Source organism: Thamnophis sirtalis, unplaced genomic scaffold (assembly GCF_051295495.1).
Source record: "Thamnophis sirtalis isolate CommonGarterSnake01/CBP01778 unplaced genomic scaffold, rThaSir2_p1.2 scaffold_6, whole genome shotgun sequence".
Classification (NCBI taxonomy): Eukaryota; Metazoa; Chordata; class Lepidosauria; order Squamata; family Natricidae; genus Thamnophis; species Thamnophis sirtalis.
In genome coordinates, this window is record NW_028261386.1 from 123742648 (window position 1) to 123760036 (window position 17389).

The 17389-nt window shown below is 45.6% G+C and overlaps 3 long non-coding RNA genes across 3 annotated transcripts; 1 reads left to right on the forward strand and 2 right to left on the reverse strand.

Annotated features, from left to right (window-relative positions):
* Window positions 1-3840: 3840 nt before the first annotated feature.
* Window positions 3841-6586, forward strand: LOC148045189 (uncharacterized). Its single transcript, XR_015697096.1, has 3 exons — window positions 3841-3961; window positions 4951-5008; window positions 5687-6586. It is a non-coding gene; the product is annotated as an uncharacterized LOC148045189 (long non-coding RNA).
* A 485-nt stretch (window positions 6587-7071) lies between these two features.
* On the reverse strand, window positions 7072-8772 carry LOC148045190 (uncharacterized). Its single transcript, XR_015697097.1, has 2 exons — window positions 8200-8772; window positions 7072-7880 (listed from the first exon to the last, which is right to left on the reverse strand). It is a non-coding gene; the product is annotated as an uncharacterized LOC148045190 (long non-coding RNA).
* Window positions 8773-9892: 1120 nt separating this feature from the next.
* LOC148045191 (uncharacterized) lies at window positions 9893-16199 on the reverse strand. Its single transcript, XR_015697191.1, has 6 exons — window positions 14624-16199; window positions 13240-13318; window positions 12605-12700; window positions 10851-10955; window positions 10615-10742; window positions 9893-10076 (listed from the first exon to the last, which is right to left on the reverse strand). It is a non-coding gene; the product is annotated as an uncharacterized LOC148045191 (long non-coding RNA).
* Between the last annotated feature and the right edge of the window lie 1190 nt (window positions 16200-17389).

The following is a 17389-nucleotide window of genomic DNA, read 5'->3' on the forward strand; positions in this document are numbered from 1 at the left end:
CCAGAGGAAAAGGGGCGGGCGAGGGGCGGGGTTTCCTCGACAAGCACCGCCCACTTCGCTGGGGCATTGAAGGCGCGGGTCCTTGGCAGGAAATGGCTCTGTGCGTATCGCTCCGGCAGGGCCGCTCTTTCGCCTCCAGCGGCGGACAAGCCAGTAAGCGGGGAGCGGAGTTTGGCGGCCGGGCTGGGGAGGAGGTTGAGTAGTGGGAGGCGATAGGCCAACCCCGAGTTTTTCTTAAGGGGGCAGCTCTTGCGGGGGCCAGCCCTGGATTGCAGCCTCTGCCTGCTCACCCACCCATCCACCCCGGCACCTTCTTCGCTCGGATCACTCATAAAAGGGGTTTTACGTGGTTTCTTTCACGTTGTTTCTCTTCTTTGGCTGAAGTCTCCGTTTGTGCCCTTCGTTTGCCCAATACAAGTAGTCCTCAACTTACCACCACAGCGGAGCCCAAAATTCATGAGACTAAGTGAGAACTTTGTTAAGTGAGTTTTGCCCCGCTTTACCACCTTTCCTTGCCACGTGTGTTAAGTGAAACATTGCAGTTCTTAAATTAGCAACTATTAAAATGAGTAACTATTAGTTTACTATTTTTAGCGAACCATCACTAAATGAACTGTTGTAAGTCAAAGACTACCTGTACTTCGGAGTAGTGTTAAGTCCCAGGTATTTAATAGGACTTATTCTGGGATACCTGGGTGGATACAACCTCTTCCACTATTTTTGCTTCTCTGTCTTGGAGCAGGTAAGCTTTTCAGGATTTTCAGATTCATTTCTTGTAAGTCACTACACAAGAATGTCTTCCTCTCCCAATAAAATGCTAATGGTTGCTCTGTTGTAAGTTGTTCAGAGTCGCTTGGATAGTGAGATGTGTGGTACATAAATTTAATAAATAATTAATAAATATTTGCTAACCCACCTTTGTTCCACCAGGCTGGTCCAAGGGTTGTTCTGTAAATTGTTTTGTGAAAGGGATTGGATTTTCTTTGCAAAAAAAAAAAATGAAGCTTTTGTGGAGTGAGAAGTGATGGATTTGTAGAAAAATGTATTCTTAACTTACCTCTCCCTTGGGAAGAAAGGTGTGCATAAAGAAGAAAGTGTTGTAGAATACTTGTATGTATGTATGTATGTATGTATGTATGTATGTATGTATGTATGTATGTATATATATATATATATATATATATATGTATACTTCATAACCACAACTGAAAACAAAAACATACATTTTTGTCCTTCCCAAAAAATGCAATGTGCATTATCTGTGATGCGCCATACTTTATTTAATATAATAGAGATTTACTAAGATAAAATGTGTTTTGTGATAATGAAGCATTTATGCTTAGAGTTAAAGAGGAAAATAATGCCTCCAACCTGATGTTAAAAGTACACTCTGAGTGAAAAGACAACATGGATCTGGGTGCAATATTTGTCTATCTGGCATCATTGTATTGGTTTATTTTGTACTACAAGTAGCCCTCACTTCCTTATGGTGATGGAGAATTGTTTTGCTAAGTGATGAGGTTGCAGCATCTCCCTGGTCCCGGGATTTACATTTGGAGGCTGGACAACTGACTCCCATTTACGACGGTTATGGGGAAATGTCCTATGTGGAGATAGGACTCTGGCGTGGATGGAATGGACACGAGAGTGAGGAATATGAATTCTGATAAAACATTTTCTCTTGTCTTCATTTCTTTGCCTTGGCAATTAAGAGCTTTGCTCCTTTCCTGTCTCTCTCTCTGAAGAGGGAGGGGAGTCGCAGGGGGGGGGGCTGCCTCAGAAAAAACTGTTTGTTCTTTTATTCTGCTCTGCCATAGGAAGGAAGGAGGGGGGGCTGCACATTAACAGCCAGGCAGAAGTTAGCACCTTCAAACCGCCAGCCAGGAAGAATAGCTCACTTCTAAGGAAAAAAAACCCTAAACCGGCACACTTTGCAAGTCACCTGTGACCGTGTGTGTGTGTGTGTGTGTGTGTGAAAAAACAACGTAAAATCCAAATAACCATTCAAAATGATCTGTTGTGCATGCATGATTAGGGGAAGGGCAAAGGGTTGAAGGCGACCATCCCTTGACTATAAAAACTGCTGGAAGACTCTAGTCTTGGCCCTTGGTTAGCTTTTCAAACCGGGGTCCTTAGATCTGGGTACCAAAGTAAAAGTATGATTCTGTATCACATCTTGTGTCCGTTGACTTATCTGCTTCGACACTTAAGCAAGAGCCCAGTTTTGGGGACAACAAAACCAAGATGGATTTTATTCAAGGTGCCAAAAGAAGAGAGAAGGTTCCACACACAGAAAATACTCCACAATTCTCCACTTTTCTCCTTTGCCAATTTCCCTCTTTCCCGCCACAAAATGGAGGACCCTGTGGGGCTTGTGCCATCTTTAGCTGTCTCTCTTACTGCCTGTAGGGGGCAGTCTATAGTCTGGCCTTTAAGTGATGCCTGGCCTCTGCAGGCAGTGAGTAGGACAGCTAAAACTGGCAAAGACCCCGCATCCTCCATTTTGTTGCTCAAGTCCCTTTTTAGAGAGGATTGTTTTTCCTTCCATAAAAAGGTAAGCAGGGAATAATGGACAAATGGAGTTGAAAGAGACCTTAGAGGTCATCTGTCCAACTGCCCAGTGCAAGATCTATTAGAGCATGTTTCTCAACCTTAGCAACCTGAAGAAGAGTGGACTTCAGCTCCAAAAACTCCCCAGTCAGCAATCAGGGTCCTTGTCCACTGGTTCTTTCCATGATTTAGCTGTCCCTCTCACTGCCTGTAGGGGGCAGTCTATCACCTGGCCTTGAAGCCATATCTGGCCAACGCAGACAGTGAGTAGGATAGCTAAAGCTTGCAAAGATTCATGGGTTTCTTCAGGCACCTTCTCACAAGGCCTTTTGAATATGAATCATATCTCTTTTATGCATATTTCCCTTTCATCATTTGGGCCTAGAGAGGGAAACCTGGATTCTCTGGATCTCTTAACACCAGATTATACTCCAAGGGACAAGATTTTAATTTCACTCCCAGAGAAGGGGTGGAATCTGGGGCTCCCCAACCTCTCCAGGTGACCGAGGGTTTCCCTTTCAGAGGGAGCCGCTCTGGCTGAAGCCAATTCGGGGCTCGAAGCCCCTTCAGGATTGGCTCATCAATGGATAACCCATACCCTCAAGGGAAGGCAGCCAGTTGGCGGTTATTGTTTAAATCTCAGGTCCAGGCCAATCAAAGCCTTGGCCTATGATGTCAGAGGCTCCTCCTAAGCTCATTGGCTGAAGCTCGCCATGGCAACCTCCAGCATCCTTGGGGAGTCTAGACCATATAATGGAGGCTCTGCTCAACATCCCTGGAAAGTGGCTGGATTGGATGGCTGGCACTGGGGGCATCGCAGGGTCTCCCTCGCCTGGGCTCCTCAGGAGGGAGAGACCCTTCACTTTAAGGCAGAACCAAGGGGGGAAGATTAGAAAAGTGGGGATTCCATTAAACTTCACAGACATGCTGATACCTGCCATGTTGGCAGCCTCCATACCTGTCACCAAACTCCTCATCCATCATGTCAAAAGTTCCTGTCACCAGAAAGGGGCTGGGCCTGGCTGGCTTTGTGGCGGTGAAGCGCACTCGGAAAAACCTGCAATCTTTAGGGGCCAAAAAAATGGCTTCAGGCTGTCCCAGTTGGGTGGGCATTGCAACCACAAAGCTAGAGGTTGATCTGCTTAATGATTTGGGGAAATTACTAAACTCTGATTTTGTTGGCCAGATAGTAGTTATTTCCCAATAACACACTTGGCCTGGCAACTGAACGTTTGTTTTCATTTTTTATTACTTGGATTTTTTACACCACCTTTATTATTTCTCTAAATAGCTCAAGGCAGTGAACATATCTAAGATTTCTTCATCCTCAAGAGAACAACCTTGTGAAGGCTGAGAGAAGGACTGGATCAAGGTCACTCACTGGGCTTTCATGGTTGAGATGGGACTCGTAGTAAGTATTTGCAGGGGGGGGGGTGTCTGTCTTAATTCCAAAGGTCACCACCTTTTCCTGCGCAGGTGGCGCAGTGGTTAAAATGCAGCACTGCAGGCTACTGCTAGATCAGCAGGTCAGCGGTTCAAATCTCACCGGCTCAGGGTTGACTCAGCCTTCCATCCTTCCGAGGTGGGTAAAATGAGGACCCAGATTGTTGGGGGCAATATGCTGACTCTCTGTAAACCGCTTAGAGAGGCCTGAAAGGCCTATGAAGCGGTATATAAGTCTACTGCTATTGCTATTGCTATTGCTGTTATCAGAAATTATAGCAATACAAAGACAGTCAAATTGATAGAGAGCTGATACCGACTCCTGTGGGGTTTTTGAGCAATGAGATGCCTTGAGTTGGATTCAGAATCAAATGGGAAGTCAGGATAGTTTGAAGAGAGACCAGTATTGAGGGATTTTGTTGGCGTTTCTCAAACTAGACCCCTTTAAGGTATGGGAGACTTCAACTCCCAGCCAGGCATTCAGCAAGCAGAATTCTGGGAGTTGAAGACCATTCAAGCCTTAAAAGGGCCAAGTTTGTGTTTTTATACAAAGTTATACTGCTTTAGGCCAGGGGTGTCAAACTCAAGGCCCACAGGCCAGATCTGGCCTGCAGAATGCTTAGATCCGGCCCGCAGGACACTCTGCAAATAGCGGACTGGCCCATGGCGCCTCTGTCAACAAAAACGGAGCTTGAGAGGGCCGCGAGTGGCCCTACTAAGCCCTAGTTCGCTGGTAGAGCACTGCAGGAGGCTGTCGCTGCTCAAAACGGAGCCTGGGAGGGGTGCCTCTTGACACGAGTGATGTCGAACTGACTACTCCCACCCTGGCCACACACACCAGCCCCCCCGAGGTCAAACACAACCCTGATACAGGCCTCAATGGAATTGAGTTTGACACCCCTGCTTTAGGCTTTTGTCATTTGATTGCATTAACCCTAATCTGTTCCCTGTTTGTAGGTTAAGGCAACAATGAAAAGGAAGTAGACAACAGAAGCCTTGAGCTGAAAGGGACCTTGTAAGTTAACCGCCTGCCTGCCTGCCTGACTGACTGATAGATTGATTATGTGTCATCAAGTTGAATGTTGATGCCTAGTAGCCCATAGATCAATTTTCTCCATGGAGATCTGTCCCCAACCTGGTCCTCTGGGTCTCCCAACCTTCCCCCAGCCTCATTTTAGCTGCTTATGGGTGATCCTTCACTTTTCCCAGCATTGCAGACTTCTCCAGGGAGTTTGGTCTGCATTGATTGACAGCATGGAAACTGTGTGGACTCTGAGTGACCACAGAGGTAGATAGATGACCTGTCCCCAGTCTGGACTTTCCGGTCTCCCAAAAGTTCACCCATCCACACAGTAATCAAATCCACCAACCTTACCCTAAAATTTCCTCCCTTTCTCTTTCCTTCCACCTTTACCAGCATTTCCAGAGAGCTGATTTTCACTTGATGTGGCTCAAATATGATATTTTGAACCTGATGGTTTTTAGTTGAGATCTGGGTAGATTATATTGAAAGGATCCTTCGTCAGGAGACCCCCCCCTGCAGATTGTTGGTTATCCACTCCTGCTGCATCTCATGCTAGCAGAAGATGATGGACTCCAAAACTTTAGGAAAAAGCCAGAATTGAGAAGGCAGGTTAGTAAAATTAGACCTGAACTGAGAGAGGATGTGACTGTGTCTCCATTTGTCAAACAGGTCAGCAACAAGGAAGAAATGGTCGTACAGCCAATATCCTTGGATGATCTCTCAGCGACCACTGATGGTCCCAACTTCCAGGTTGATGAACTGAGAGACTCCTTTGACTTTCAGACCCAGAAATTCCAGAAAGATAATCAGTGGATGAAAGATCAGCACAGCTATCTCCAGGAGAAAGTGGATCAACTTAAGACCACAACAGACGATCTGCAGAAGATCATGCCATCAGTTAGAGCTAGAGAACAAATCTTTGGTGAAATACATTAAAGAACTCTACAAAGAACTGCACGAGGTTACTTAGCCAAGTGTCCATCTCAAGTAAGAGAAGGCTGACTGAGAAAAACCTCAAAGAGGCGAGGAACTTTCTGCCAGACATTAAGAAGCACCTCCAGAGTCTGCAACATGAAGTGGCTGAGATGGACCACAGTTACCATGTGCAGAAAAACCACTACAGCCAACTGAGAAAGTCACCCGTCTTCAGAAGATGAGTGAAAACAAGAAGAAGCACCTCAAAAGTCTGCAGCAGCCGCATCTGAGATCCCAGATCCAGCTCTGGCCAGACTCACCTGGCACACAAGGTAGCAAGTCCCCCCACTCATCACCTCCCAGGTACACCAGATAGGAAATATGACCAAATGAGGTAACTCTACTTTATTGGAAGGATACATAAGATAATCTTGAAAGTCTGAAAGTACATCTCTCCCACCAACTCTTTTGAAAGCCTGAAAAATGATGGAGGGTCCTTTCGGAGGTTCTTTCTGTGCCAGTTATGCACCTGGGGGCTCCCCCACCTTATCTGATTATTCCCTGTGCAGCAGCATCTCCTTCTCTCCCCAAGGTCATTTATTTGTTACTACTCCTTTATTTTTATAAACAACTCAAGGCAGTCAATCTATCAAACACACCTTCCTTCTCCTATTTCCCCTCACAACAACAACCCTGTGAAGTAGAAGGCATAGTGACTGACCGACAGTCACCCAGCTTTGATGACTAAGGTGGGACTAGAACTCAGGATCTTCCACTTTCTAGCCTGGTGCCATATTTTATTTGCACTTATCTTTACACTTCCTTAATAGTTTGCGGGAATGCCTGGATCCAGCAAAGTATTAACTACGGTACTCCCTCATAATTAAGTTAATTAATTAAGATAATGCCTCATAAAACTGAGGAGGTGTGAATAGCAATTGGTCCTTGCTCATCTAGTTTTCTATGTTGTCATTAATACAGGCGGGATAGTTGAAGAAATAGGATTTTGTGATCAAACATGTATACCAATTCTTAGATAAAGCTACTTTGATCTTGTTTTAAAAATACCATCCAGCTTTTAGAACAATATCTACGATTTCCTAATAGAGTGCATAAGTAAACTCTAGTAGAAAAATAGATAATTTTTAGCAGTAGGACTTAACAAGACCCTTTTATTTCACATAAGAACAAATGAATGGCAGCTACAATGTGAATCTTTCATTAAGATTTCATTTATACTTTTTGTCCTATCATTTCTTTTTTTAATCAATTTTTTATTTTATTCAAAACCTCCCAAAAATGTAATTAGAATTACAAACAAGCCCCAAAAGTTAAATAAAACTACATAAAAAGTACATAAAAAGAAAAACGAAAAGAACCAGTTCAGGTGAGGAAACCAGGAATCTCTCAGCAGGGAAAAAAAAACCCTGCTGAGTCTGGATGCCATCTTAGGGAGAGTCAGGAAAAACACTTTCCTTCCAGTTGTTCATCAGCTGCCAGTCCTGGATGCTCAGCCATCATCCCTGAGTCCTGCAGGTCATTTTCCACCAGATGTCCAAGAATATGAAGCCCTGGCATGGTCCTTCTTGACCTGGGCAACTAGAGAGCCAATCTGGGTTTCTGTTCTATGTGCTTTCCTCTATTGTTTATGGGAGAGACACTCTTTGTCCGATTCCTCTCATGAGTCCTGTTCAGTATGGTTGAACCTGAGGTGTAGCCCTAATCTTCCTCAGAGCACACAAGCCCCACAACCATGTCAAGGTCCTGCCTCATGGGGGAGGGGGGGAATTGTGGTTCTTCACACAGTCAGCTAGATGTTCAGACTGGATGTCAGCTCTTCCAAGGAAGGCGGCCTTTGGCAACTGACTGATGGTGAGATTGTCAATGCCGATGGGGTCCAAATTGGGCTCCAGTTGTTTTGGGATTTCACCCACTGCAGCTATTCATCCTGGGGCAAAAGAAGCACCAATGTAATATTTTAATTAAAAAAATAAGTAAGCAAGAAATAATAAATAAAACGTAACAACCAAATTAATATTTAAAACTACCAGGCTCCCACTCTTCTTCCTTTTTAGCTTCCAAGGCCAGCCATCCCCACCCAAAAACCCAAAGCAGGCACTGCAAAGCAACCAAGGACCCCAGGTGACCTCAAGACACCCCAAATCCTCTCCCTTCAGCTAAGACTCTTCTTTTGGACATAGAATTAAATAACAATAATATCATCATAATGAGAAAAAACCAACAACCAAATTAGTTCAAACACTTACCATCCATCACATTGTCGTGCAACGTAGAACGTCTGACATCCTTCACTCATCAATGATGGGGATGTTGGGGTAGATGAGTTCCGGTATGTACGGTTCCACAGTGATGATATCAGCCTCCACATCTTCGTTTTGTTTCTCTGGTGACACTTGCAGACACCTTTTTCTGGGGATTGAAGAAGAGGAAAAGAATCAAATATAACTGACTAGTACATTGTCTTCTTAACAATGATAATGAAGATAATTCTTAATGGGGGCTCCAGATTTTCAACAACAACAAAAAAGATTGGGGGTTGGACTAGAAGACCTTCAAGGTCCCTTCTAGCCCTGAGGGATTCTATTCTTTCTCCTATTAGTTCCACCAACATTTGGGGGGGGGGGCCTTTCAGTGCCCCAGGGCTCCCCAGGTTGTGGTGATTTCACTCCCCTGATCAGAGCCACTTAGTTGCACTGGTGGAGAAATAGGCAGAGGCCAAGGAATACATAGATCCCAAGGACAAACAAAGTCGCCTTCCAGGGGTCCCTAAGGACGTTCTAGGGTCTGTCGCTGGATGGTTGCAGCTGTTCATTGGGATCCATGTCTGGAAGAGAAAAGGGAGGGAGGAAGAAGAGTCAATCTCTGGTTTCAGTGGTTGGTGCTTCCCCTCCAAGAACGCATATGCCAGAACGCATATACCTAGAATAGCGCTATAGGCCTGCAGGCTGCCTGTCCATTCAAGCTTATGGATGAGAAAGGGCTGCAGTTGATTTAGGATGACCGTCCCTGCAGCCCCTCCAGCCATCACCAGGCCAGTAGCCAAATAGCGTTTGCTTGTGAAATAAAGGCTCACCATGATCAGACCATGATGGTTGCAGCTGTTCATTGGGATCCATGTCTGGAAGAGAAAAGGGAGGGAGGAAGAAGAGCCAATCTCTGGTTTCAGTGGTTGGTGCTTCCCCTCCAAGACTCTCCATCCCAAGGTCAAACTCCCAAACAGGAAAAAGAGGGTCTCAACTCAATTTAGCTACAAAGCATAAATAATTTAAAATTCAGTTCTTTTCCAATTGTTTCTACACTATTGCATGGTTCCAATAGTTGTCCTAAATGAACGCATATACCTAGAATAGCGCTATAGGCCCACAGGCTACCTCTCCATCCAAGCTTCTTGATTAGATAATGCTGAAGTTGATACTGGACGAAAGTTCCTGCAGGAAAAAGGAGATATTTAATTTAAAATGCCCAAAGCAGATACATACGGTTTTGAAGGGGCCTATAGGCAAAGGCAGCCAGAACGCATATACCTAGAATAGCGCTATAGGCCTCAAACTAGCACCAAGCGCCCCGTTTTCAGCAAAGGAAGCCCGGGGAGGCCCTTTGTGGGCGGCCAGTCCTAGCCGCTTGCGCCCAGCACTGCAGCTGAGGTGAAGCCCCAAAGCCCCCGCTGCCACCAGAATATCTTCTGCCGCCACCTCCTCCTCCTCCTCCAACAGCACTGCCAGATTTGCCGTCTGACACTGCGGCTGAGGTGAAGCTGCCAAAGCTCCCGCCACCACCCCCGCCCATGGCAGTGACACATCCCCTTCCGCTCCTGAACTGGGCACCGCGTTATCCCTGTCCCCTCCTCCTTCTGTTTCAAAAACAGAAGAAATGTCTGACAAAATTTGATTTTAATGTAAAGCGTTACCTGGAGCGTAGGCCAGACTTGATCCCACGCCGACAATGATTCCCCAGCTGAAAAACAGATACTTGAATTTGTCCGCATAGGATGACCACACCAGACCACCTATGGTCACCAGATCTCCAACTACTGCCACTTTGGCGGCTCCATACCTCACCATGAGTTTCCCGGACAGGGGAGCAAGTATCATCATCAGAGCGTGGCTGATTGATCCAACCCAAGCTTAAAAAGACAAAGGCATTTAATTAAACATATAAAAAAATATCGTAAAAAAAATATTATCAACTCACTTGTATGTTTTACTGATGTAAATGACACCAATTCTTGTGGGTTTCAAGAGCATTGACATATAGTTTAAACCATTTGCTTCAAGACTGTTAATAAGCAAGACCTTTTGGAAGGGGCCTGTAGGCAAAGGCAGCCAGAACGCATAGACCTAGAATAGTGCTATAGGCCTGCAGGCTGCCTCCCCATTTCAGCTTCTGGATCAGAAAGGGCTGCAGTTCATTTTGGATGACAGTCCCTGCAGCCCCTCCAGCCATCACCAGGCCAGTAGCCAAATGGCGTTTACTTACTAACCATGATCAGACCTATCAAGAAACAGAGAGAAATTGAAAGTAGTTGTTTTATATTGAAGTCCAGTCAATAAAGGCTGACTTTCCGGCAATAGATGCTGCAGTATATACTGGACGAAAGTTCCTGCAGCCCAAAAATTACGTAAGGGTGCAAAAATGGCCATTAGTCACTGAGGGAAACCTACCTGTTGCTGGAGCTGGGAATTTCATGTTTAGCAGCCAAGAGGTCCCAGTACTGGAAGGCAGGTTCTGTATGGACCCAGAAAGGGACCAACAGGCCGATCCAGTGTCCCTTGTTTCTGATGGTCGGGTTCTGCGGAATAAGACAGGCCCAGGGTAAATGCAAGGCTGACCTTCTGGAACCCAACAGCAAGCCCATCTCATCCAGGGGTAAGAAAGGCTGCTTCCTCAACCAACTCACCCCGGATGGGATCTGCCTTTTATAGATTTGAAGCAGCTGGATCAGGGACCGGGTTGCTCTCTCACGCAAGGTGAGGTCAGGCGAGGTCAGCCAGTTCCGCAAGGCCTAGGAAAAGCGGAGAGAATTCCATTTTCTAGACACGTATTGCTATCTTGCTATGTTTTACAAAAAAATACTTACAGTTAAAGAAAACTATAATCGTTACAATGAAAAATACTATTTTATGTTTATTCCGCCAAGGACTTTTTAAATTTGTGTTTTATTTCTTATGCATGGGCTGGAATAATTTTGTTCTTGTTGGTTTTCCTTTTGTAAGTGCAGAAATGGTTTCTTTTAAAATTTCAAGTGCTTTGTAATGTGAAATCTGCACAGCAGCAAGTGAGAAACCCAAGAGGGATTTTGAACTGGGGGATATGGTTTTCACTCACTGGTAGGATGGAAAAGAAAGCAGAGTGGAAGAAGTTGAGATGTTGTGCAATATCTCAACTCCTATATCCAAATAACCAATCAGTATTATCTGTTTTGCTTGCATATGAGGGTGAGGGCAAAGGGTTGAATGCGACCATCCCTTGACTATAAAAACTGGTGTAAGATTCTAATCTTGGTCCTTGGCTAGCTTTTCAAACTGGGGTCTGTATATCTTAGTACCAAAATAAAAGTATAATTCTGTATCACACCTTGTGTCCCGTGACTTATCGGTTTCGACACTGAGCAAGAACCCAGGTTTGGGGACAAGAGTTTGGTGGAGAATGCGGGCAAACATGTCTGGATCCCCCATTGCCTGAGGGACAAATCAAAGGGGAGGCCTCCAGGTCATGTAAGTTGGCAGTTGAGGGGAGAGTGAATGGTTCCTAAGAATTATATCTGGCCAGGTACCTTGGCTGTGTATTCATCCAGAGGCAGCCAACTCAGAGAAAGGGGGACAGAATGACCATAACCTGCCTACTTTTGGACTTGGCCCTGAGATAAGTCCCTGGACGGTGTGAGACTCAAAGGTCGAAGCCCTGAAAAATCAAGGTGTGGACAATTTCATCCTGGAGAAAGATATTGGAAACAAAAGCCAGGCTTCCTCAGCTTAAGTGGCAGAAGTTAACCGTCCAGAGAACAAGGTGAGACTATTGTGGGGGACTCCCCCAGGGGTTGTAAGGTGTGAGACATAGTCACAAGGATGGGTAATAAGCCTACAGGAGGCAAGGTAAAAAGGGATCAAATCCCAGATAACGAATCTAAAACCGGAACATTAAAAAGGAGGGTCTCTGACATCAGTGCCCTCCGCCTGTGTCTCCTTGGCATGAAATGGTTGGCACTGAAGGTGTAGGAGACCCAGGGAGACAAAAGGAGGAATCAGATATTGGTTCAAAAGAACCAACGGTCCCAGTAGGTGGGGCCAGGAGGAAGGAGATCAAAAAGGTTGCTGAAGGGACAGATAAACTGGACCACACACCCGGCCCAAGGGAGCAGTTGAGGCAGAACTCCAATCACACCTAAGGGAAATTGCATTGCCAGGAGCTGAGGGGGAGCTACGTCAGGTGTGGGTATGTGCTCCGTTCTCAATGGCTGGTTTATACCATTGGAAAAATCAAACTCCTAATTATAGAGAGAAGGGGTCCTTAAGTCTTGGTACCAAAATAAAAGTAGTATAATTCTGTATCACACCTTGTGTCCGGTGACTTATAGGATTCAACACCAAGCAAGAGGCCAGGTCTGGGGACAACATTGCAGATCTCATTGCACTCTTCCACACACGATCGTACCTTGATTATTCTGTTCAGGTGAGCTTCATCTGTCTGCCACGCCAGAAGGCTCTTTAGAATATCAGAAATCGCCTTGCAAGCAACCGAGCAACACCTCTGAAACAAAGGAAACCAGAATGCAGATGCTGATTCAGATAAACAGAGTTGAAAGGGACCTTGTAGGTCATCTAGTCTAACCTCCTGCCCAAGCAGACCCTACACCTGTGATGGTGAACCTATGGCAAACAAGAGAAACATTTAGTATCTACTACTAACTCATCCTATGGATTTGTCTGGACACTAAGTGGACGCTAAGTCCTAGCAGAAAAAAACAAGTTTGTCTGTTAGTTTGGAACAATGGGCATTTAAGAACAAAGGCATCTGGTACTTAAGAATCATTTAAGAATGATAAAACAGACATCACAGTATCATCAGGCAAATTTGCTGCTGACATTGGAACTTGCAGGGTCAACTTGGGTATTTCACCCTCTCTTGCCCCTCTCATGCACTTTCAAGTTTGGGAATTGAGCAGAATTATTTAACCCTCTGCATGGCTTCTGTTCATGGCTTTTGGATTGTGTGTGTGTGTGTGTGTGTGTGTGTGTGTGTGTATGAAACATTTTTGAAAAGCACAGAAATATGAAAAAAATGCCTACCACAAAGGGTGACGGCCTTCACTGCATTTTCACTGTTGATGATCTCCTGGTCGCACCTTGGCGTCTCCTTTAGGATGTTCTAGATAAGAGAAAGATTACTTAGGAGAAGCAAGTTCAAGTATACACAACAGTAACCTCTGCAACGAATAAACCTCCCCATTAATTTAAAACTACAGTATACATAAATTGGTGGAAGGAAAAGGAAAATTCTTTGTCAGATTCTCCCTTCTCATTCTCAAGGGGTTGCATGGGGCAGGAAAGAAGGAAGCTATTTCACTCGATCAGCAAATCAGTCTATTCGGGAAACTTTCTTGGAAGGGTCTGAAAACCCAGGATGTGCAACCATCCTGTATATAAATCAAAATCAACGGTTTGAGAGATGCAGCCTTCCCTTCTGGACTTCCAGATCCAGATTAATAGAATTTCCTTTGACCTGGCGGTTTCCCTATAGGTGAGTTTCTCAAGGGGACTCATTTTTTTTTTCTTTTTCATTTTATTAAGCATTTATAGGCCGCCCTTTTCCCTGAGGGGACTCAGGGCGGCTTACAATAATAAGGGGAGGGAGTGCAGGACAAAACACAAAAAGAAAATGTGATTAAAAATAATTAGCAGTAAAAACCCAACATTCATTCAACATTCGGGAGGGGCAAGAGTAAAGTCTTATCCCCAGGCCTGACGGGATAGCCAGATCTTGAGGGCTGTGCGGAAGGCCTGGACGGTGGTGAGGGTGCGGATCTCCACGGGGAGATTGTTCCATAGCGTCGGAGCTGCAACTGAGAAGGCTTTCCTCCGCGTAGTCGCCAGTCGGCACTGACTGGCGGATGGAATTCGGAGGAGGCCTACTCTATGCGATCTGATGGGACGGAGGGAGGTAATCGGCAGAAGGCGGTCTCTCAAATAGCCAGATCCACTACCATGGAGCGCTTTATGAATGGTAAGTAGGACCTTGAAGTGCACCCGGAGACCAACAGGTAGCCAACGCAGCTCACGGAGGATCGGTGTTATGTGGGCGAACCGTGGTGCGTCCACAATCACTCGCGCGGCTGCATTTTGGACTAACTGAAGTCGCCGGATGCTCTTCAAGGGCAGCCCCATGTAGAGCACATTGCAGTATTCCAGCCTAGAGATCACTCTTGAACAGAGCCAAGCTCTTAGCCTAATTTCAGCCCCGGGATGTAGGAAGCTCCTCTTTCTACAGATGCTGTATAGAGGCTGACGTTGGCCTCAGTGGGAAGACCACAGCATCCAGCACTGATGAGGGAGAAGTCCTCACTGCTATCTCATTAATGACTCACATTTTACGTTAAGTAAAATAATTAGCCCACACGCCAGAATAGCTCTTTCGTTCAAAGATAACCTTATTCACAAGCTTAATTGTACGTACCTCTAGATGATGCAAGGCTTCTCACTTCCTCCAGATCGGCATTTGCTGCACAACGTCATCATCATATTTGCTCAGCAGAATGACGCTGGCGATGTAAGCAGCGTTGACAGTTGCATCCTAGAAGATCAAATCATTAACATTATTATATTAAGAAATGAAACGTCTTCAACGAAGCTTTCCAATGATGAGTTGTTATAAACTCCCCCACCAATTATGAACTTGAATGAAAATGAGGCCCCAATTGGAGAAACCTTTTTTGAAGAAGCATCCCACAGTGTTCCAGATCAAGTCATCAAACAAGATCAAAGGATTCTGCTGCACTTAGGTGGCATTTTGCACAGCCCTATATAATGCAAGGAAGATTTCCACCATGCCAAAGCAACTTTGCAAAATCAAAAGACTGTCAGGCCTGCAGCTTTCTTTTGGATCTTTGGCCTGCCACACTTTCTTTTATTCTACTATGCCTTTTTCTATTGTGGGAAAATGGGAGGGGGGATTCAATGGAGTTACCTACTGTGTAGCCAAAACATGATTCTTTCTAGAAAGCCAAGGGCATCCTTTTTCTCTGCACCTCTGCACCTGACCAGAACTGGACGGGTGGAACTGCCAGCATGGCAGTGGGAGATTGGACCATGTGATGGAATTGTGGGTGTGGGGGCAAGATCTTGAACTTTCAATTAGGTGGGGAAAACCTGGAAGCTTTCAGATTCGGGTTTTCCCAGAGGTGCCGACATGGCTGTCTTAATAAATGGGAACTTTGAGGACTCTTTTGCTTTGGATTCTGATTTACTTTTGGATGCTATTTGGAATCCTGACAAAGGCATTCAAATATAATGTGGTACTTCTCCGTGTTGAGAGAAGGCCTCCAAGTGGGTTGTTCCAGCACCTGGAAATGGAGGTGGGATCCAGAGGGAAGCTGCAACTCTCAAAGGAGTCAGAAGAACTCCACTGATTCTCTCTACATTCAAGCAGCTTCACATTGTTTGCAGTCGCACATAAACACATGACAACTGTCAGATTCCAACATAGCCAATAAAATTAAAAGGAAGAGAATGAACGACTTACAGAAATATCTAACTTGGATTATCTTACGTAACGTGTGTCCAAGAACTATCATTATCATTTGGCTTTATAAGTTAGAGGGACTATAATGAGCAGCCTCCTTTACTGCCCAGTTCGCACTGATTAGGTTAAGTCCCAGGAACTGTCATTTAAGGCACAAAATGCTTTTAAGAGTACAAAATCTGCAATTTTAGGAACAAACACGCTAGCGTTTGTGCTGTTTTAAATACTAGGAGCCCCAAATCTTTGCCAGTATAGGCTTTCCTCCATTCCACCAGGGTTTCAAGAAATGGTCCCTAAAGACTGGCTTCTTTCCAAAACAAAAAGCTGCAATGCACTGAAGGCCAGTTGTTATGCAGTCGGGTCCCCCAGATTTAATCTCTCCTGTCTCCTGGCAGGGCACGATATATATATATATATATAATTTATATAGCCATAAAAGCTGATTGCTCATGCCAATTTGTCTGCATTTGCCCAACACACAGGACTGGATTATCCTACCGCCGTTTAGTCGCACCCCGAATATGACCATCTACTTAAGGCATAATACGTTCGCTTAGGTTTTGCGCGTGTGAATTCAGGAATTCAGCAAACGGCATTTTTGCAGTTCTGAGCCAAAATAGTGCATTAAGGGTGATGCCACACAGGGGATTAGATGAAAAAACCTCGAGAGAATCCGAGGTCGCTGACAAATGATTAGGACGCTTAAAAAAAAAAAATCCTTGAAGAAAATCATTGCAAAACCCACTTACAGTGTTGCGAAAAAGAGCGCATCAAGGTTTATCTATGCAGCCACTAGGAGCCAAAGTAGACTTCCAAGAGGCTTAACCGCCTCATAGGACCTACTCCTATGGATCAAAGCCACGTCCCAAGAGAAAGCGGTTTCCCATAGAGTTCCAATATAGTTTGCAGAGGTTGTCAAAAAGAGGAAAGGGCGTCGCTAAAAAGAATAACAGTACCACTACTAGTTGCTCACTTAGACCTGTTGCAAGGATCGATCGCGATCCAACGCCGCTTTACCCTGGCGAAAAACTCAGGCCGGGTCCCACGATTCAAGTCCACGTGGCCTCGTCTAAAAGCGAGCAGGCTCCCGTCTCCTCCTCTGTATATACTCTAAATCAGGGGGTCTCTAACCTTGGCCACTTGAAGACTTGTGGACTACAATTCTCAGAATTCCTCAGCCAGCAAAGCTGGCTGAGGAATTCTGGGAGTTGAAGTCCACAAGCCACGTTCCATGACAAAAGCTGCAAAGAGCCCGAAACGCAGTTCTATCCTCCATCGGGAGGCCAGAGGAAAAGGGGCGGGCGAGGGGCGGGGTTTCCTCAACAAGCACCGCCCACTTCGCGGGGACATTGAAGGCGCGGGTCCTTGGCAGGAAATGGCTCTGCGCCTATCGCTCCGGCAGGGCCGCTCTTTCGCCTCCAGCGGCGGACAAGCCAGTAAGCGGGGAGCGGAGTTTGGCGGCCGGGCTGGGGAGGAGGTTGAGTAGTGGGAGGCGGTAGGCCAAACCCGAGTTTTTCTTAAGGGGGCAGCTCTTGCGGGGGCCAGCCCTGGATTGCAGCCTCTGCCTGCTCACCCACCCATCCATCCACCCCGGCACCTTCTTCGCTCGGATCACTCATAAAAGGGGTTTTACGTGGTTTCTTTCACGTTGTTTCTCTTCTTTGGCTGAAGTCTCCGTTTCTGCCCTTCGTTTGCCCAATA